The sequence below is a fragment of the Bos mutus genome, chromosome X (assembly GCF_027580195.1).
Source record: "Bos mutus isolate GX-2022 chromosome X, NWIPB_WYAK_1.1, whole genome shotgun sequence".
Lineage (NCBI taxonomy): Eukaryota > Metazoa > Chordata > Mammalia > Artiodactyla > Bovidae > Bos > Bos mutus.
In genome coordinates this window covers 23,359,537-23,381,797 of record NC_091646.1, presented here as the reverse complement: position 1 = coordinate 23,381,797, position 22,261 = coordinate 23,359,537, and the positions used below count along the sequence as shown (strand labels likewise).

Genomic DNA, 22,261 nt, shown 5'->3' with positions numbered 1-22,261 from the left:
GCTGATGCAAATACTCTGTCCCATTGTCTCTGTAATCACACTCACTTGAGTGATTGTGGGCCCCCAATTTAGATCAGAACATATTGTCACTGTACCTTCTAGTCCATTGAATGAGCAATGTGGCAGTGTTTCTTAACAGGAATGGCATGTCAAGCCACTTATCCCTTCAATCTGTTGGGTAAAATATTTGAAATCAGCAATACAATTGCACACCATCCCTATCAACTCCCAATTCCATAATTATTCAAAAACAAGGGCTCTAGGAATAGCTGCTCCACCTTGAGTTTACAACCCAGTTCTAGAAACATTTGCTGAGCAGTTATTACCATAGTTAATCACTTCTAAAACATAGATATACTAAGTGCTAAGTCGCTTCAATCATGTATGACTCTTTGCAACCCCTCCGACTGCACCCCACCAGGTTCCTCTGTCCGTGGGATTCTCCAGGTAAGAATATTGGAGTGGGTTGCCCTTTCCTTCTCCAGGGGATCTTCCCAACCCAGGGATCAAACCTGCATCTCTTGTCTCCTGCATTGGCAGGCGGCTTCTTTACCACTAGCACCACCTGGGAAGCCCCAAATAAATAAATAACTAAATAAATAAACATCCCTGAATTTGGGGCACATCTTTAAATTGATGGCAAGTCATAGTATAATTGTCTGTGTTTGGTTTTTTAAGTCTCTCTTAGTAGTTCATAAAATAATGGTGGATCTTACAATCACTGGGGTTTTAGATTTGATGAAATGTGGTATGAGCTAGGCCAGGGATATGGGGATAAAAGGATTTAAGAGTAAGACAGGTCTCTGACCTCAGGGACCTTACTTATGCAACTAACTAAAACAACGTGGCCAGGGCTCTACTAGCAGTGCTAATACAAAGTGCTGTGGGAGCACAGAGGAGGAGCAATTAATTCTGCCTGTGGGGCTGGGAAGGACTTCATAAAGGAGGTGACATTTGAGCTGGGCCTTGAAGGATAAGAAGGATTTTTCCAGGCAAAGCATGGGGGCAGGGGTGGGGGCATTTCTGGAATGTGAATGTGCAAAGTCTATTTGGCTTCAAAGAAAACTCTTTAACAGCAATGAATTAGAACACTGCGATGTTACATTCTGCTGACTACGTTTTAAAGTCCCATGCGAGGTTCTACTCTGAAAACTGCCTGGATTCCAGCTTTTTGCAGATAAACTGGAGAATGAAGTTCTCGTGACATAAACACGAGATTCCAGATAACAAATTGCAGGAAACATTTTTTTACTGGTGCCACTGTACCTGTGGCTGCCATCATTTTTGTTTTGGAAACAAAAGATCTAAGAGATTGTCTTCATAGTACCCAGCTAAGTCCACTGTGAGTGGTCCGGTTTCAAAGAGAGATATGAAACAGAAATACCACAGTGGCTCCTGTCTTCAAGAAGCAGTGTAACACAGAGATGAAGTGCCCAAACTTTGGTTATCTACTTACTAGCCCTGTGGCTGGTCAAGTTGTGTGATTCCCTGTAGCTCAATTTTCTCACTTTGCAGGATGGGGTTAATAAATAGTGTTGTCAGAAGGATAAGATGAGATCACATATAGTCAGTAAATGTCACCATCTTTATTATTATTATTTTATCATATAACTGACAAGGGGAAGTTGATCAAGTCCATCTGTCTCCTCCCAGCTATTATTTTCATTAAGCTTTTTACATTTATTGACCCTCAAATTGTGTTCTCTGGAGAATTAGGATAAACTCATTCATAAGATGTGTATCAATGATGTGTGTGATATATTTGGGAAGATGGAACAAATTGCAGGGGGGGGGGATATTTTGATTTTGTTAGTGTATGAAGGCTTAAGCCAAAGTAGTGAATCTGTCATGATGGACTTTCAGGCCTCAAGACAAAGGGAATTTTCTTGGGTCAGAGCCCACCCAGCCCCCCTTCAATCAGGTCAGAGTAAGGCTGGCCCCTGGCCTTGGCAGGCACAATACCAGAAGGAGGAAGAAAGCCCGCTCTAGTGCTCCAGTGGGAAAAAGCTCATCTAGGAAGAGGGAATGGAGACAAGAGAGGCTATTATAGTATTTTCCATTTCCCCTTGGCACAAGGAGCCATGCAGCTGGGGACCCACTACTACAGCTGCTCGGATAAGAATAAGTCATTGTCTTCTTTTCTGTACTCTTAAGACACTGAAGCTGAAGTTTCCCATGTACTGTAGGTGTGCCCTTTTTTCCATACTGAGTATCAAGGTGGTGTCTCCCCTGTTGAGTGGGCAGAGCTACTGTTCACACAGCCTCCTCCTCCCTCGCTTCCTCTCCCCCTCTCATTCTCATTCTCTTCCTCACCATTGATCACACCCAACTTTTGATGATTGCAACATTTCAGTGGGCTCAAGTTGCATTTCCCAGGAGACTCAGTTTATACCTGCTTCTCTGAGGGTGTGTTCTGGGGTACTTTTAAGAATTTCTTTGGCCTTTCAGCCCATGCCTGCTAACTCCACAATAGGTATATTCCAGACCATGATAGAAGATATAACCTGAGAGATTCTTTTTTATGTCAGTAGTACTGTAGCCTGCACTTGGACTGTTGGTTGGAGACTAATTTATTTTGTGTCAAATATTTCCTTGTACCTTGTCTTCTGTAATCTGCACAAAAATCCTTGATTATCAGATGAGGAAACCAAGGCTCAAATATATTAAATGACTTTTTCAATATCACACAGTAAGCAGTGGATCTGGAATTCAAACCCAGCTTGGCCAACTCCACATGTGATGTTTGTTCCATTATATCAGGTCACTTTTTTGTACAAAAATTAATAAGCCAAAGGTTCAATCACCATAGAGGTTATTTAACTTTCTCAAGGATAAACTGGTTTATTGCCACAATCCAGACTCAACTTGAGTCAACCATCTCTTAAATGGCAAGGCTGAGTAGTGAAGATGCATCTGATTATTGAAAAGACCATAAAGTATACATCTTCTGATGGTGGGTTATTAGGTCTACATGAAGGACACAACATACAGTAACATAAACAAGAACAGTTGAAATATGAAGACCAATTGACAGCTCTCTAAAACAAGCTCCAGCACTAATAGAACCAACTTAGTAAACAACGAGGAGTCTTTCTATGCTCATCATAGCTTTGGGGTTTGAGTTTTTTCTTTAAAATTAAAAATTACTAATCACATTTTACCCAATTTTTTCCTTTGTATCTTTGCTTCCTAAAGTGTTTTCATTGAAAGATGGCTACTTTTTAAGAAAAAAAAAAAATGCTCTAAGCCCCCCTTACCGCTTGGACAGTGTTAAGTATGCTGATAATTTATATACTTCACTCTTATTCTTTCCTTGATGCTCTGGTAAATTTCTGAAAGTTCCAATGAAGGAATCATATTGTGTTCATTCATAACTAAACAGTTCTCCGAAAAACCATTTCAATATCTCTTTATTAAAATATCTTCAATAACAGACAAAATGTTTCCTTTAGATTTACAAATTTTTTCAAGATTTTATAAAACAACATGTCCCCTTCATATAATGAAGTAGAAGAAAATCTGGAGAGCTGCTCTCGACATTCATGAATGTGGGTTATGTCAGCAGTAAGCCTGGAGGGCATTTCTGGTTATAAGGTAATCAACCTTTTAAAATGCATAATACATTTTATGTGGTTTTAATGAGTACAAAAATACCTTTACATGTAGCATAAGGACTTTTCTCCCATAAAACATGAGTTATCTAAAATCTTTTCCTTTGGGTATATATTAGGGTATGTTTATAAATAGAGCTGAGGTTGAAGGGCTCCAGCTCATATGTTTGTGCCAAGGCAGGGCAGTGTACTAGCAAAGCAGGAGATGTGGAGTTTGCCTTGTTGGGTCACTGATAGAAGATGGAGTTTAGGATCCCAGAAATTTATGAGGGATCGACACCTGTGAAGGAAAAAAGGAAGCAACATTGAGCAGAGAGGGAATTGCCATGTGAACAGCAAAGTCTTGACAACCGGGCAGAAGCTCTGGAGTTTTATCCATCAAAGTGACCCCCATTGGGTGGAAATGGCTGGGCCTTTGTGCCTCGCCAAATGCCGGTGGTCTCTGGAAGGCGGAATGGCTCTCTGAGGATAAAGCTGTTCCTCAAAGAGCTGATGGCTACAGATGTCTGCAGCCCTCACTCCCCTCTGTCGGGTAGAGTCCGTCCTTAAGGAGATTTGGGAGGTTCATCTTTGCATCCACCACCCTGTCCTCCAAAGTCTTTCTGGCCTCCTTCAGGCTTCTCTTCCAGAGGGGAAACTTAAAAGAGTTACGTTCGTGGGACTGACGACAACCACCACCTCTGCAGCTGCTCTTGGGGCTGCAATTATCACTCAGCATCTCCTTCCTTCAGCTTCTTAGGCTTCCCAGGAGGCTCACTGGTAAAGAACCCACCTGCCAATGCAGGAGATGTGGGTTCGATCACTGGTCGGGAAGATCCCCTGGAGAAGGAAATGGCAACCCACTCCAGTATTCTTGCCTGGAGAATCCCATGGACAGAGGAGGCTGGCGGGCTACAGTCAGCTGGGTCGCGAAAAGTCAGACACGACAGCATGCATAACCACAGGATCTTCTTCCTTCACTCTCTGTTCTAGGTCATGCTCTACCGGTGCTACCGCCCTCTGGTGGCCTCAGTGCCTTACTGGCGGGCCTGACCCAGACCGTCTTCGAAGGGAGGGAGCCCCTAGTCATCATGCCCTTCTCAGGCTGGGGCTGCTGTATCTGTCCGCCTCCTGTCATCACTGGGCAAAAGAGAACTCACAGAGGCCCAAGTGGCCACACAGTTCCACACGCGCTTCTTCAGGGCTCTCGTTTAACAGCAGCCCTGCTCCTGACAATCAGAGTCCATTACCCCTGCTGTGTCACTTACCTCTCTTCTGGCCTGCTGGACACTGGACACAAGGGCCCTAAAAGGCTTAGGCAGCAGCTGTAGCTTAGAATTCAATGGGATTCTTGGGAATTCCCTGGTGGTCCAGTGGTTAGGACATGGTGCTCTCACTGCCAGGGCCCTGGTTTGATCCCTGGTCAGGGAACTAAGATCCCACAAGCTGCACAGTGCAACCAAAAGAAAAGGAAAGGAAACAAACTCAGTGGGATTCTAGTTGTGTCCCCAGAGAAGGGATGCCTCCTTTGGAAACCAGGTCCTCAAGTCCTGTAGAGTTACAGGGAGGGTAAGTGTAAGTTCCTGCATTAGGCAGGATTCAAACAGAGAAGTAGAACCATTAAGAGATTTTATTTTGATATCTATACCTATATCTTCTACATTTCTTTATCACCTATCTATCTGTCTACCTATCTGTCATCTATGGATAGAGACATCAGAGATGGTGTGATACAATGTTATATGGCATCCCATAATAAGTCCTGAGAAAGAAGTTGCTAGCTGAGGACCTGCAGGCAGGAGAGTGAAGCCCATACTTGAAATCTGTGTCTATTTCTATGAGAATGACCCATTGGCCCTTTCAGGATGGAAGGAACATAATGTTGTGAGCTTGCTACCAGGTGCCCAGTTGGTCTCAAGGAATAGTGCCATCCTGGGGGCTTTGTGTTGGTCTCTGTATGTGGCATGTTGAACATTCTGCAGTAGCATTAGCAAGATCAGCCTTCGTAAGCAGGAGTCCATGCTGTTGGAGCCATGTGTAGCTTCTGAGTCTGCCACCATGGGCACTGTGTTCACGTGCCCATCTTGCCATCACTGGGGTGGCCAGTGACAAAGACTGGCTGATGTCGGCTGCCCAGGTCGTTTTGTTTACTTGGTTATTCAGTGCCTCCTCTGAGCAGTATGCTCTCTGGTGGATGTTAACATGTGATGCAAAGATCTTCATGCGTAGAGCCAATTCACATGCTTCTGTCTCAGATCTCCTTGTTCCTCATCTACCAGGCTTTTTCCTTCCAAACCCCTAACCAGCTATTCAGAACCTTCACCACTGACCATCAATGTATAAATATTTTAACCTAGAGCTACTTCTCTTTCCACCCGAAGTGGGTGATTAAGTATATCACCCAAATCACTGCCCATTGGGAGGACTTTCATGTGACACTCTCTTTCAAGTCCCCCACCCCCTGAAGGAGGCTAATATAGCTACCATCCATTTTTCACTTCTGCCCACATACTGACCCAACCCATCTGTAAACCAGGCTTTTCCCTCCTCCTCCAGTTCATCTGATGGGGGTCCCCAAAGAGCTGTTGGCATGAACTGAGGGAGGTGCTCTGTGCATCAGTGGTGTGTGCTATGGGCATCGGAGCTACCTGAGCTGGCAACTTGCTTATGCCCTTTAGTACTGTTCATGATCACCCTTGGATACCTCCCTTTCATCTTGTAATGAATTGTTGCTGGGTCTGCCTGACCTTATGATTTAATGGACCTGATAAGACCCAGTTTATGATAGATAATTCTAGTTGCATGGTTACTTCGTGTCCTGTGGTCAGGTGTTTCATCTTCTCCAGGGCCCAGCAGCATACCAGGAGCTGTTTTTCTAAAGGCATGTGACTCTTTTCTGCAGATGGCATGGCCTTGTTCCAGAACCCTGTGGGCCTGCATTGTGATTCTCCCATGGGGGTTTGCCATGGATTCCATACTGTGTCTTCCCACTGCTGATACCTCTAATTCCATGTGATCTGCCAAGATCATATGGCTGGGCAGCATGTATGGCAGCCTGGACCTGCTGCAAAGCCCTTCACTGCTCTGGGCCCCAGTCATAGCTGATGTGTGTTGCCTTGTCACTTGGGATGGAGTGGAATCTCTGGATGTGAGATACACTGCCTCTACAACCCAAGAAGACCCATCAGAGGTCATGATTCCTTCTCTTGTGGCAAGAGGTACAAGTATAAGAAGTTGTATTTTGCTTTGAAGGGGGTGCCCCAGCAAATCCCTGGCCACTGGACCTCTAAATATTTTATGGATCTGGTAAACCTCTGAATCTTTGTAGGGTTTATCTGCCATCCTCAGGAGTACATGCATCTTACCAAGAAGTGGAACAATAGCTCCCTCTTGCTCTTCTAGTCTGATCAACGAAATATTGTCAATGTAGTAGGCTAGTGAGATGTTCTGCAGGATTCCCAGAAGGTTCTGATCTCTTCAGACTAAATTATGACAGAGGATAGCAGAGCTAATATAGCGCTGGGACAAAGCTGTAGGTGTGGGACTTCCCTGGTAGCACAGTGGATAGGCATCTACCTGCCAGTGCAGGGGACACAGGCTTGATCCCTGGTCCAGGAAGATTCCACATGCCGTGGAACAACTAAGCCCGTGTGCCACAACTACTGAGCCCATGTTCTAGGGCCCACAAGCTGCAACTACTAAAGCCCACGTGCCTAGAGCCTGTGCTCCACAACAAGAGAAGCCACCACGATGAGAAGCCCACGCACTGCAATGAAGAGCAGCCCCCACTCACCGCAACTAGAGAAAGGCCTCGCGAAGAAACGAGTGTCCGCCAGAACCGCCCCAAAAACCCCAACAACTGTAAATGTGTATACTATTTCCTCTTCCATTTGAATGCTAATTCTTTTTGATTCTCCTTTCTGATTGGGACAGAAAATAAAGTATTTGCCAAACCAGTGGCCATAAGGACGTATTTAAGGGGATCACATCTAGCACAGCTGATGTGATTGGAGCTACTACTTGGTTGAACTTGTGGTGGTCTACAGTCCTATCCCAGCTAATGTCTGCAGGCACAAGACTGGCAAATTAAATAGAAATATGATGAGAATCACCACCCTGCAATCCTTTAGAACCTTAAGGGTGGTATTAATCTCTACAAGCCCCTTCTGCAATGTGACCATTTACTGTCACAGCCAAGCAGGGCAGTGTGGTGCTGGTGGTTCAGTATCAGAGGTTTCCACTTGCCTTCCCCACTGTGATAGCTCTTATCTCACTGGCCAAGGACACAGAGTGGTAGTTGTGCCAACTACCTAATTGTACCCTTGGAGACTGGAGTGATGACCACGAAGTTCTTGTAGCCACGGACCTTCCATGAACTGGATCTTGGCCAGGACTCCACCACGTATTACCTGGGCCTTATATGTTCCCACTTTCACTGGAGGCTATGATGATATTTTGAGTATCCAGGTATCTATGTCAACTCAGACCCTATGTCCTATAGCCCTCAAAATATCAAAGTGTACTCTTTCTCCAGTACACAGTTACCCAAATAAATGATCAGAGGTCCCTTTGCAGAAGGGAAATCACTATAGTGGATACTTGCTGTGATATTGCAGGGTCCTTTCTCTGAGGGATTCAGCCAGGTCTTCTATCAGTGAGTCGAAAACTGAATTGGGTCTGGAAACTGGACAGGGGATCATGATTTTTTTTTTTTTAAACAAGGGCTCCCAGACTGTTTCTGTTATCACAAATGGAGTAGTAATAGTGCCTGTAAATGCTACGCTCTGTTCACCATCTCCATAACTCTGTGGGTCGGACCCCTTGGCTGCCAGTGTAAACTTGGTTATATTACAATAACTGCAAACTCCTGGTGCCTGGTGATTAAGCACCACAACCTGGCTTCTGTTGTCATGAGTTTTTTCATCTATAATGCTATCAGTAACCTAAGTTTATGACAGTTTTTTCTCAGACCTGGATGGCAAAGGAGGCCACCACTGAACTCTTGAGTGACGTTGGCGTCCATCTCACCTGAGCATTCCTGACAGCTTTGTTAAATAGCGTGCTCTCTGGCTCTTCCTATGGAAGACAAACTTTTATGCTGGTTCTTGTGGTTGGACGTGGGGATGTCCATTCCAGCACGCCCACTTCCTTGAGCCTTCTAGTCCCATCCTCAACTATTTGCCACCACAGTAATTGACATTTCAAATCCATACAGCATAGGCTATCACATTTTCCTTCTAGGAGCCATCCTAATAGAAAATTTACACCACTTCCTGGGGTCCGTAACAAGGTGTTATACCTGTATTTCAGGAAAGTACTCAGTAAACTCAATTACATCTCTCTGAGGTTATCCATCCCCACATCGATCAACCAACCTCAAAATCCGATCTTCTCCTGCTGACACACACCAGCTACCTCTTGCAGCTTCTTTGGAGTATAGTCCTTTTCCTCCGTTGTCAGGCCCAGTGCATCTGGGTTATGTTTAGACTTACCCTGTATTCACAGCACCGTTTGTTGCCCACTGTGTGCTCTTGACACCCTGGTCAAAGATGACTTGGCTGTATATGTATGAGTTTATTTCTGAGTTCTCTATCCTGTTCCATTGATCTATGTATCATTTTTATGCCAATACCATACTATTTTGATTACTATAGCTTTGTTATATAGTATGAAATCAGAACACATGATGCCTCCAGGCTTGCTCTTCTTTCTCAAGATTGCTTTGGCTATTGGGGGTCTTTTGTGTTTCCATATGAACTTTAGGATTGTTTTTTCTCTACTTCTGTGGGACTCTGGAGCAACCAGTGATGACCTAAGTGCTCTGTTATCAAGCCAAAATAGCTACACCTTTATAATCCAACCTCTCTGAGTCAACAGATGCAGGCTGTCTCAGAAAAGGTGCGATCTGGCTGTGAGGTAACTCTGTAGCTGTGGAAGGAGCTGACAGCTGGAGGCTGTTTGCTGACTGAACTCCCCACAGCTAGGCAGCATTTCCTTCCTCGAGGTGGACTTCTTTGTGTCTATCACGGAGAAGACGAGGAGGATCTGAGTCCTGACTCACTGTGTGACACCGGACAAAGTTCTACATTGCTGAATCTTTATGGAAATACCTCCCTCATGGGGTTGTTATGGGAAGATTAAAGGAAGCAATACACATATGATATCACTTTGTAAACTCTAAGGTGTATTATAAATCTCTACATGCAAAAAAGTCCACATTAACTGGGATTCATAGGGTTTTTTCCCTTTCTCTGAACTACTTCCACTTCTTTCAGCCTCCTAAATTAAGGTGATGCACTGAATAAAGTCTTAACCAGCATTTTTCCTGTATTGGGGAAAGATCTTCCTTTCATGTGAAGATCCATGTTTGACTTAATATGGATAGCCAATAGTGCCTAATACAGAGCTTTGTTTGTTGTTGTTTAGTCACTAAGTCATGTCCAACTCTTTTGGACTATAGCCCACCATGCTCTCTGTCCATGGGATTTTCCACGCAATAATGCTGGAGTGAGTTGCCACTTCCTTCTTGAAGTGATCTTCCTGACCCAGGGATCAAAATCTCCTGTACTGCAGGCATATTCTTTAATTCTGAGCCACCTTGGAAACCCAATACAGAGCTTGGCACTCAATAAATATTTGCTCAGTTAGTGAGTGAATGGGAAAAGTTGTGCCCACTTTTAGAGGAGACAGAAAATGTAATCAGAAATGAATAATTATCTGGAAAATTAAATAATAAACCCATATTTTATTTTCATGATATAGCTACATTAGTAGACCAACAGGTTGTGAAATCCTTTAGTTTGAATATGCCATTACCAACAGGCTGAGAATTTCCCATCAGATGGGTCCTGCATGTTCTGAGACAATTGGCTCATTGGCTCCCTTGTAACAGGCACAAATTGTTAGTAGTATGTACCTGGTGGCTTTATAATCATGTTCATGCAAGTAAGCTCTTGTTTAGGTAGACAATGCTTCTTTCTATCGTGTGAGGATCCTATGTGATCATGTACATAAGAAGCTTTGTAAATGACTGTGTGCATGCTTTCATTTCCATTAATATTATTTTCTGACCAATCAGTCCCTCCCTGAAAGATAATTTCAAGCCACTGTCAAGAAGTCCTTTCTGGACTTCCGTGGTGGTACAGTCCACAGGAGTCAGCCTGCCAATACAGGGAACACAGGTTTGAGCCCTGGTGTGGGAGGATTCCATGTGCAGTGGAGTGGCTGGGCCCATGCACCACAACTACCAAGCCCGCAATCTATAGCCTGTGGGCCACAACTACTGAGCCAAGTGCCGTAATTACTGAAGCCTGTGTGCCTAGAGCCTGTGCTCTGCAATAGAAGAGGTCGCCACAATGAGAAGCCGCACACCGCAACAAAGAGTAGTCTCTGCTCGCCGCAAGTAGAGAAAGCTTGCCCATAGCAACAAGACCCAGCATAACCATAAATAAATAAAATAATTTTTAAAAGTCCTTTCCTTGAGGCCTTGCCCCAAAGTGTCACTTTCTCACTGAAGGCTGGACTTTAAATTTCCTCTTTCTTTCCTATCAAAACATGAGCTCCTTGATTATCACAGTACAGATATTCAATAATATTTGTTGAATGACTAAGTGACTGAATGAAATATTTTTAAAAGGCAATTAAAAAAAAGAGATGTTATCATATAAGAAACAAATCGCCAGTCCAAGTTCGATGCACGATACAGGAAGCTTGGGGCTGGTGCACTGGGATGACCCAGAGGGATGGTATGGGGAGGGAGGTGGGAGGGGGGTTCAGGATTGGGAACACATGTACACCCATGGTGGATGCATGTTGATGTATGGCAAAATCCATACAATATTGTAAAGTAATTAGCCTCTAATTAAAATAAATAAATTTAATTTAAAAAAATAAAAAGAGATGTTTATTGCTAAATAGAAGGCCTCATTTGTTCCCCTTCTATTAAATGTTCTGGTTCCAAGAGAACAACTAAACTACTTTTTTTTCACTCTAGGCTTTCCCCAAGTTTCATAGAACTTTACATAGGAACTTTTTCATTTTTACATATGATTTCAGTTTTATTTATGCTACTATATATATGTATATAAAAGAGAAATACACACATATAGGAAGAGAGTCAACCTATGTTACAGTCAATATATTTAACTTTTTCTGCTTAAAATTTTCTAATTAAATTTTCTATACAAAGTCATTGCCAATTAATATGGCAATGATTTACATACAGCTTATATAACCAAAATACATTTAGAAAGCTATAGTCTTGGATCCCCTCCCTCTCCAAAACTGAATAATTAACAATGTCATAACTTGCATGAATATATAGTATTTGAAAAACAGTGTCTCAAATCAAGTATAGAAGTATCCATACGACCTACTTTGAATCACAATATTCCCATTACTTTGTACAGTGTTTATACATAGATTATAATAGCTTCTGAAATACTAGTTGTTTAACTATTGTTACCTTTGCTGAACTGTGTGACATTATAGAAATTGTTTTGGTTTTATTATGGAAAATTTCAAACATACAGAAAAGTAAGCAATAATATAATGAACCCCCACAGATACATCACTCAGCTTCAATAATTACTAGCACATAGCCCAACTTGTGTCAAATATATTGCTCCATTCTTCCTCCCCCAACTCCTACAGGACAATTTTAAAGCAAATCTGAGACAGCATATCATTTCACCAATAAATGCTTCAGTTTCTAAAAACTATTTTGAAAGAGATATTTGCCATGTTGTGTTTGTTTACTGGTATCTATAACAATATTAATCTCTTTGAGGAAAATGTAAAATCAAATATTCTCAACAAGGCAGTATTGGTATTTAATCCTGTATTCTTTCTTTGTTTTATCTTTGGCTGCACTGGGTCTTCATTGCTGCAAGCAGGCTTTCTCTGCTTGTAGCTCATGGGCTTCTCATCGCAGTGACTTCTCATTGCAGTGATTTCTCGTCGTGGAGCACAGGCTCTAGGCACACGGGCTTCAGTACTTGTGGCACATGGGCTTAGTTGCCTCATAGCATGTGAGATCTTCTCAGACTAGGGATAGAAGCAGTGTCCTTTGCATTGCTAGACAGATCTTCACCACTGGACCACCAGGGAAGCCCTAATTCTACATTTTTCAAAAGCAGCTTAAGGGACTTCCCTGGCAGTCTAGCTGGGGGCAGGGGTTCAACCCATGGTCGGTGAACTAAGATCCTATATGCCGTATAGAGTAGCCCCCCTCACCAAAACAAAAACAAAAACAAAATCGGCAGCTTAAATTAAAACGACACATATATTTATTATCTCAGTTCCAGGAATCCAGGCTTGGTTTAGCTGAGTCCTTCGCCTCAAGGTCTCTCACAAGGTGCAAAGTGTTAACTAGTGCTGGGGCCTCTTCTGAGACTCAGTTGGGGAAGAATCCATTCCTAAAATCTTACAGTTTGCTGTCAGGGTTTATTTCCTTGTGGTCTCTGTTGGACTGAGGGACTCAGTTCCTGGCTGTCTCCTGGCCAGACACTCACCTCATTTTCTTGTCACCTAGGCTTCCCTAATATGGCTGCCTGCTTCACCAAAGTGCTGAGACAGCAACAGAGAGTCTGCTTAGCAAGACAGAGGTTACCATTTTACGTAACATAATCATGGAAGTGACACCCATAGCCCCTGCCACATTCTACTGGTTAAAAGCAAGTTTCAGACCACACTTGAAGGGAGACAATTACACAAGGTGTGAATGCCAGGAGATGGGGGTCATTGGGAGCATCTGAAAGCCAGCATGTCACACCTCAGACCTAGAGTGACAGATAAAATCAAGGTTCAGAACAACCTTCAGAGTGGGGTCCAATCACTCAGGAGCAGGGCTCTATTAAGATTGACTGTGGCCAAGAGGTGAACTGGGTACAACAAAAGGCCTCTTAGACAACCTCCACCAATCTGACTAGCTGAACTCACAGATACTTTCCAGTCTCTGTGGATGTGCTCACTAATGCCTGAGTTGTCTGCCTACAGGAGTCACCTGCCTGTGGAAGGCTTCCCACCGGTCAGCCCTGAGCACTCCCACCTCGTCCACTGGGGTGGTATACCTTCCACAAGTCAGTTCAGTCTGTCCCTCTTTTGGACCATTCAGGCTGCTATAACAAAATATCACAGACTGGGTGGCTTATAGACAATGAATTTTTCCTCACACTTCTGGAAGTTGGAAGTCCAATGTGAATGAGCCAGAACAGTCTCATTCTATTGAAGGCCCTTTTCTAGGTTGCAGACTGCTAGCTTCTCACTGTATCCTCACATGGTGAAAGGGGTGAGCAAGCTCTCGAGCTCCTTGTGAGTGAAAGTCACTCAGTTGTGTTCAACTCTTTGCAACCTGACCCCATGGACTATACAGTCTATGGAATTCTCTAGGCCAGAATACTGGATTGGGAGCTCCTTGTATAAGAGCACTAATTTCATTCAGGAGGGTTCCAACCTCATGATATAGTCACCTCCTAATATCATCACCTGAGGGGTAAGAATGTCCACATATGAATTTTGGAGGGACACATTCAGACCAAAGCAGTCCCCTAACCCCTAATAACACTAGTTATTGTAATTATAACTAAATATTACATAAATTGAATAGATATGGCTGTAAAAACATTTTATAAAAGCTAAGTTTAATGATTGTAGAAACTGTTAAAAGACTTAAATAGCTAAAATATCATTGTCAGTTTAGTTGTGGTTGAGATATCAGCAAAGATGGGAAAACATGAAAATCTAGAAATATCCTGCTCTCAGATTTCACTACCCATATCTCTGAGTCCTTTATTTGTTTTGAATAAACAGACACTGGAAATCAGATGCTGTTTAAATGTGCTATTTAAACAAGAAGGATAAGGAGAAAAACCCATCAACATATTCATGTTCGGGGGAAAAAAAACATTGGCCTTAAATCAATAGATTGGTGAGCAAGTGTACAGGTTTTAAGATAGGATAAAATGTACATGTATCTTTTTTCCTTTTTTTGGAATGATTTTGTAGTTAGCATATATTGATCTCTATCAGAACTGGCTGTCGACAGTCTCCTCATATAGTCCATGGGCATCCCAGGGGAGAGCTGGCTTCCCACACACCTTCTGCTGTGCTCTTCTTCCAAGTGGTACCATGCTTGCTTGGGCCTCTGACTTCCATTTCCCAGCACCAAGTGGTTGGTGTTCCCTGCCATATAGGTGATTTCATTCACCCACAGGCATGGGTGGCTGGAGATCCGGCTGACTGCCATGCAGATCAAGAATCCTGCTTCTCTCAGCTCATGATGTTTCTCTAGGCCTGTGACTGATTGGAGCCTTTCAGGTGCTTTGGCAAACCACAGCTGTGGCTCCTTCCAAAACCCAAGGACCTGAATCTGCCAGGGAGACCTGCTACCCTCCTCTTATCTGTCCTAATTGCTCCTTTCTTTTTTGTTGACAGTTTTATTCATATAACTTCCTAATACATATAATTCACTCATTTAATACGTACAATCCAGTGATTTTTACTATATTCATAGGCTTGTGCAACCATCACCACCATCTAATTTTAGAAAATTTTCCTCATCCCAAAAGGAAAACCTGTACTGATTAAGCAATAGTTTCCCATTTCCCTATCCCCCTGCTGCTAAGTCGCTTCAGTCGTGTCCGACTCTGTGCGATCCCATAGACGGCAGCCCACCAGGCTCCCCTGTCCCTGGGATTCTCCAGGCAAGACCCTATCCCCCAACCCCAAGCAAATACCAATCTGCTTTGTCTCTACTGATTTGCCTATTCTGGGTATGTTATGTCAATGGAAACATTGTTTTCTTTCATTGCACATAATGTTTTTGAGGTTCATCTAGATTGTAGTATGTATTAGTACTTCATTCTTTTTTATGGCTGAGTAATATCTCCAGTGTAGGGATATACCACTTCTTATTCATATGTTCATCTGTTGTGAACGTTGTATAGTTTCTACTTTTTTGGCTATTATGAATAATGCTGCTATGAACATTAACACACAGGTTTCTATGAGGACGTATGCTTTCGTTTCTCTAGGAGGAGAATTGCTAGGTCATATGGTAACTGTAACTTGTCGAGGAACTGAGGATGCATTTCACAGAAAATTGATTATTAATTTTCAGCATGTAAATTTTTTACTTCATGGATTAGTCACCAGCCAGTTGATTCTCACACTTGCATCTCTGTTATTCATATGTTCCATGATCATTTGGTGTCTTCTCAGGGAATAAAAGTAAATTTAATTATTGGTCTAATCACAAATAGAATTAGGCAACTGAAAACAACAAATATATATATATATATATATAAATTTATATATATATATTTTGGTTAATTAGTTGCCATTACTCCTTAATTTATCCACTGTCCTTTTTGTATTTAGGTCAAACATTTTTACTCTAATCAATTTGAAAAATGATGAAAAATTGAGTACACTACTTATATCTCACTAATTGTATTCCTGTTGTTATTTTAGAAAGATGGTGAAAGGAAGTAGCTGAACTTGAAATTTAACATTGGGTAGATGCACCATAATTTAACCAAGCCCTTACTGATGGACACTTGGACTCTTTGTAATCTTTTAAATGATTTAGAATGTTTTGAATATAAGACCATAAGACATGGAAACTTTGGGGGTATGACTTTGGCCATTTACTTAAAAAAAAATTGCTTTCAGGAAGAGATAAAGGGAGTAAGGAACTCCCAGACAGAAGTTAACCAGATATACCCGGGTACAATCTAAGATTTCTCCCTTAAATCTCTTCAGGAGTAGTTTTGAGATCCATGAATTTGCTGTGTGATGCAGGGAGCTCAAATCCAGTGCTCTGTGACAACCTAAATTGGATGGGATGGGGTGGGAGTGGGAGGGAGGTTCAAGAGGGAGGGGACATATGTGTACCTGTGGCTAATTCATATTGATATATGGCAGAAACCAGCACAATATTGTAAAGCAATTATTGTCCAATTAAAAATAAATTTAAATTAAATAAGACATAATGGAAAAAACAAAAGAAAATTATTAAGAGTTTTTAAAGAGTAAACTCATTTCAAAATGGCCTATATAGGAATGGACTCTAAAAAAAGTGCATATATGTATAAGTGATGTACTTTGCTGTACAGCAGAAACTAATACAACACTATTAATAAACTATACTCCAGTAAAAATTAATTTTAAAAAGTTTGACAACATATATTTGAAAAGTTGCTTGCATTTTGAAAACAGAGAAGAAATAGAAACCAAGTAAAATATACTTTAAGCAAAAGACTCAAAAATATTTTTTGAAAACAAGAGGAGTCAGGAGAACCAAGGGTACTATAATAGTGAATATATTTAAGAGTTTATAAATTTCATTCAAAACAAGGCTTCATTTGTTGGGTTTTTTAAAATATGTGATTTGAGGTGCTGTTTTCATTTTCAAAAGACAACCACTTTCAAAATATTTAAACAAGTCTTGACTGTATTTACCATGATATTTCCAAATAATATTATATGCATATTATTGTTTCTTGATTCGTCCATTTGAGACGTTATCCATTCTCTTTTCCTTTTCTTGGTAAAAGTATATATTGAAAGTTTATTATATGCATTGTGCTAGAGCTTAAATGTAACATAAAAAAGAAACCATGGTTTATCAAGGTTTTTATAGTTTCAAGGTCTTTATAATTTAGGAGCTGAGTCAAGAATACAAAAGTTAATACATTAAAAATACAATTATTATACTTGAATGTGAGGCATATACATTTTCTAGCACTATTCCCTAAATACCTCTTGCATTATCTTGATTTTTTTAACAAGGTCTTTTTTTCGGCTGTGCTGGGTCTTTGTCCCTGCATGGGGTTTTCTCTAGTTCTGGCAAGCAGCGGCCATTCTCTAGTTGCAGTGCATGGGCTTCTCATTGCAATGGCTTCTCTTGTTGTGAAGCACAGGATCTAGGTGCTCAAATTTCACTAATTGCAGCATGTGGGCTCAGTAGTTGTGGCTCTCGGGCTCTAGAGCACAAGCTCAATAGTCGCTCTGAGGCATGTGGAGTCTTCCTGCATCAAGGATTGAACCTGTGTCTCCTACATTGGCAGGCAGATTCTTTACCACTGAGCTACCAGGGAAGCCCTGCTTTCTGTTTTTTTAAATAGACTTTATATTTTAGAGCCATTTTATGTTCACAGCAACACTAAGCAGTAGGTACAGAGATTTCCCATATACCTCCTATCTCCGTGTATGCATATCCTCTCCCATTATTTACTTCCCCCACCAGAGTGGTACATTTGTTACAAATGATGAACTGACACTGAAATATAATCATCCAAATCCATAGTTTACATTACCATTCACTCTTGACAGTGTACATTTTATGAGTTTAGACAAATGGATAATAATATGTATCCACCATTATAGAATGATAGAGTATTTGTGCCTGGGTGCTCAGTCACTTCAGTCATGTCCAACTCTTTGCAACCCTATGGACTATAGTCCACCAGGCTCCTCTGTCCATGGGGTTCTCCAAGCAAGAATACTGGAGTGGGGTTGTCTTGCCCTCCCCCAGGGGATCTTCTCGATCCAGGGATCGAACCTGGGTCTCCTGCCCTGCAGGTGGATTCTTTACCCACTGAGCCACCTGGGAAGCCCACAGAGTATTTTCACTGCCCTAAAAATCCACTGTACTCTGCCTGTTCATCTATCTTCCTCTCACCTCTGCCCCAATCCCTGGCAACTACTGATTTTTTTACTGTCACCTTTTCCAAAATGTCAAATAGTTGAAATTATACATTATGTAACCTCTTAAGATTGACTTCTTTCACTTGGTAATATGTATTTAAGCTTCCTTCATGTCTAATAATGTCATTACTCATTCAGTTTAGTTCAGTTCAGTCGCTCAGTCATGTCCACCTCTTTACGACCCCATGAATTGCAGCACGCCAGGCCTCCCTGTCCATCACCAACTCCCGGAGTTCACTCAGACTCACATGCATCAAGTCAGTGATGCCATCCAGCCATCTCATCCTCTGTCGTCCCCTTCTCCTCCTACCCCCAATCCCTCCCAGCATCAGAGTCTTTTCCAATGAGTCAACTCTTCGCATGAGGTGGCCAAAGTACTGGAGTTTCAGCTTTAGCATCATTCCTTCCAAAGAAATCCCAGGGCTGATCTTCAGAATGGACTGGTTGGATCTCCTTGCAGTCCAAGGGACTCTCAAGAGTCTTCTCCATCACCACAGTTCAAAAGCATCAATTCTTTGGTGCCTAGCCTTCTTCACAGTCCAACTCTCACATCCATACATGGCCACTAGAAAAACCATAGCCTTGACTAGACAGACCTTTGTTGGCAAAGTAATGTCTCTGCTTTTCAATATGCTATCTAGGTTGGTCATAACTTTCCTTCCAAGGAGTAAGCGTCTTTTTAATTTCATGGCTGCAATCACCATCTGCAGTGATTTTGGAGCCCCCAAAAATAAAGTCTGACACTGTTTCCACTGTTTCCCCATCTACTTGCCATGAAGTGATGGGACCAGATGCCATGATCTTTGTCTTCTGAATGTTGAGCTTTAAGCCAACTTTTTCACTCTCCACTTTCACTTTCATCAGAATGCTTTTTAGTTCCTCTTCACTTTCTGCCATAAGGGTGGTGTCATCTGCATATCTGAGGTTATTGATCTTTCTCCCGGAAATCTTGATTCCAGCTTGTGCTTCTTCCAGCCCAGCATTTCTCATGATGTACTCTGCATATAAGTTAAATAAACAGGGTGACAATATACAGCCTTGACATACTCCTTTTCCTATTTGGAACCAGTCTGTTGTTCCATGTCCAGTTACTTTGTTATTGCTTCCTGACCTGCATATAGGTTTCTCCAGAGGCAGGTCAGGTGGTCTGGTATTCCCATCTCTTTCAGAATTTTCCACAGTTTATTGTGATCCACACAGTCAAAGGCTTTGGCATAGTCAATAAAGCAGAAATAGATGTTTTTCTGGAACTCTCTTGCTTTTTCAACGATCCAACAGATGTTGGCAATTTGATCTCTGGTTCCTCTGCCTTTTCTAAAACCAGCTTGAACATCTGGAAGTTCATGGTTCATGTATTGCTGAAGCCTGGCTTGGAGAATTTTGAGCATTACTTTACTAGCGTGTGAGAAAAGTGCAATTGTGCGGTAGTTTGAGCATTCTGTGGCATTGCCTTTCTTTAGGATTGGAATGAAAACTGACCTTTTCCAGTCCTGTGGCCACTGCTGAGTTTTCCAAATTACTCATTAGGGAAATGCAAATCAAAACCACAGTGAAATACCACTTCATATCCACTAAGATGGCAATAAACAAAAAGAAGGATGATAACAAGTATTGGTAAAGATATGGAGAAAAGTTGAAACCTCATACATGGCTGGTGTGAAGCAAAATGTTGCAGCTGATTTGGAAAACCAAAAAGTTAACCAAAGTTTTAACCAAAAAGTTAAACATATTTACTACATGACCTAGCAATTCCACTTCTAAGTATACATCTAAGAGAAATAAAATATGCAATCTCACAAGACTTGTCTGTGAATGTTCATAGCAACATTATATATAATAGCCAAAATGTGGAAATAATCTGTGTCCATTGATACATTGATAAAGTGTGGTATATCAGTAAAATGGAATATCAATCAGCCATAAAAGGAATGCAGTACTGATCCATACCATAGCATAGATGAACCTTGAAAAAAATGACGTTAAATCAAAGAAGGCAGACACAAAAGGCCCCATATGGATAATTCCATTCATTTGAAACATCCAGGATAGACAAATCCATCGAGACAGAAAGTTAATTAGAGGTCAAGGTTGCACAACTTTGTGAATACACTAAAAAGCAATGAACTGTACATTTAAAAATGGTATGTGGCATGTGAATTATAGCTTGGGGTGGGGGAGAGGAAGAAAAGGAGAAGGGAAAAAATACCACTACCAAGCAAATGAAATTGCTGATGTTGTCACAGATTCTCCTAAGGTGCCAATTATTTTCTCTGTGAAGGGAAGGGGCAGGTTTCTGATAAAGCCAACATCTAATTGGGAATGGCTGTGCTCCAGGACCCTGCAGGACACATTTTAATAACACTCCTCTAATAGTTACTCTGGTAATTTCTCCAGAAATGTGTGCAGTACATTTTGCTTTCCCCAACAATTTCTGTTAAAAGCACAGTGATGTTTTCTGTTCTATGTTTATCCGAAACTTAGATGCACAGGTTGTTCTTGAAAGACATTTTCTTCTCCAGCTGAGCAATGGACATGCCAGGGAGCTGATCATGTCTGATGAGAAGCTGTCTCACTTACACACATTCTGGCCTATGAAAGAGGATTAATGCAGTGTCAGTTAAGTGACATGCTCTTGTTTGTAGTTTAAATCCCATAAATTTGTGTTCAAGGCATTTGTTTTTATACTGAAATGGGAGAATATAAATACTCAGGCTTGTGTGGAATGATTTTGCCACCTAGTTTGCCAGTGAAAAGTTTTTCTTTTCACTTGTTTGTTGTTAATGCTGCTTGGCTTCCTGCCAGTTCAATAACAATTACCCCACATTGTCATCTTGTCTGAAAGAATTCTTCAATAGTAGATTCTGCACAAATGTCTAATGAATGAATGAATGATGTGTTTTTCTTGTTTATTTTTCAGGGGGGTACAGAATCATAAATAAATGTTTTATGTTGTGAGTCAGCCATAAAGAAATTAGATCCAACATCATTTAAATGAAAAGTCAAAGGCTAGGAAGCAGAAAGACAGTAGTGTGATAGGATCTGTTATGAACGTGGATCGCTTTGTCCCCAGCCAATAGCATGATTCCTAGGAGTCCAGGAAAGAGCCAGGCAAGAGTGAGGGTTAGGCCATAAAAGAAGGTAGGTCTCCCTGTGCACAGTCTCTTTATTTCCTCTTCCAAGCAGTTGACCTCTCCTTAACTCTAGTTACTGAATGAAGGCTTCATATTGGCATGGAGTGCAGTTTCTTCAAAGACTCCCAAAGATTGGGTTTGCTGAGCCTAAAGTGAAAAAAAGTGAAAGGTAGCACACAGTCATGTCCGAATCTGCGATTTCATGGACTATAGCCTGTCCCACTCCTCTGTCCATGGAATTCTCCAGGCAAGAGTACTGGAGTGGGTTGCAGTTTCTTTCTCCAGGGGATCTTCCCAACCCGAGGATCGAACCCATGTCTCCCACATTGCAGGCAGGTTCTTTACCAGCTGAACTACAAGGGAAGCCCTTGGGAATACTTAATGCTCTCTGTTGCCCCTTGTGGGTGCTCAAAAGGCTTACAGCCTGATAAACTGATAACAAGGAACAGATAGCTTCATCATGGGAGATGAAATAATCAGAAGTTGAAAAGTTTTAGCCAAGTTGTCAATGATTAAGGACAACCCCTGTGTTAAGGTTGAAAGTCGCTTTAATTGCTCACTTATGGATGACAGCGCTCAGGTCACAGAAGTCCTTGCTCGCCGTGTTCCTAAACCATTTGCCAGCCCTGTTTTTCTCCCCTTCTTTGAAAGTGTCTTGAAAGGTCTGTAAGCTCCAACCTGAACACCACCCACACTTGGTCAACAGTGATATCCCTGGTAACTACTCAGGGAATTACTGAACTAACTGGCAAGTCCAAATCCCTTTCTTGCTTTGAAAGTCTTCCTGCTGTCTCAATTTCTCAACTGAATTTGGAAGTTTGTGTGGACTTT

The 22,261-nt window shown here is 41.7% G+C and overlaps 1 long non-coding RNA gene and 1 other non-coding gene across 2 annotated transcripts in view; one reads left to right on the top strand and one right to left on the bottom strand.

Moving 5' to 3' along the window:
• LOC138986406 (uncharacterized) overlaps positions 1 to 22,261 on the bottom strand; it is a 146,602-nt gene that overhangs the window by 9,159 nt on the left and 115,182 nt on the right. The window lies entirely within an intron of this gene.
• Positions 4,950 to 5,021, top strand: TRNAE-CUC (transfer RNA glutamic acid (anticodon CUC)). Its single transcript has one exon. It is a non-coding gene; the product is annotated as a tRNA-Glu (tRNA).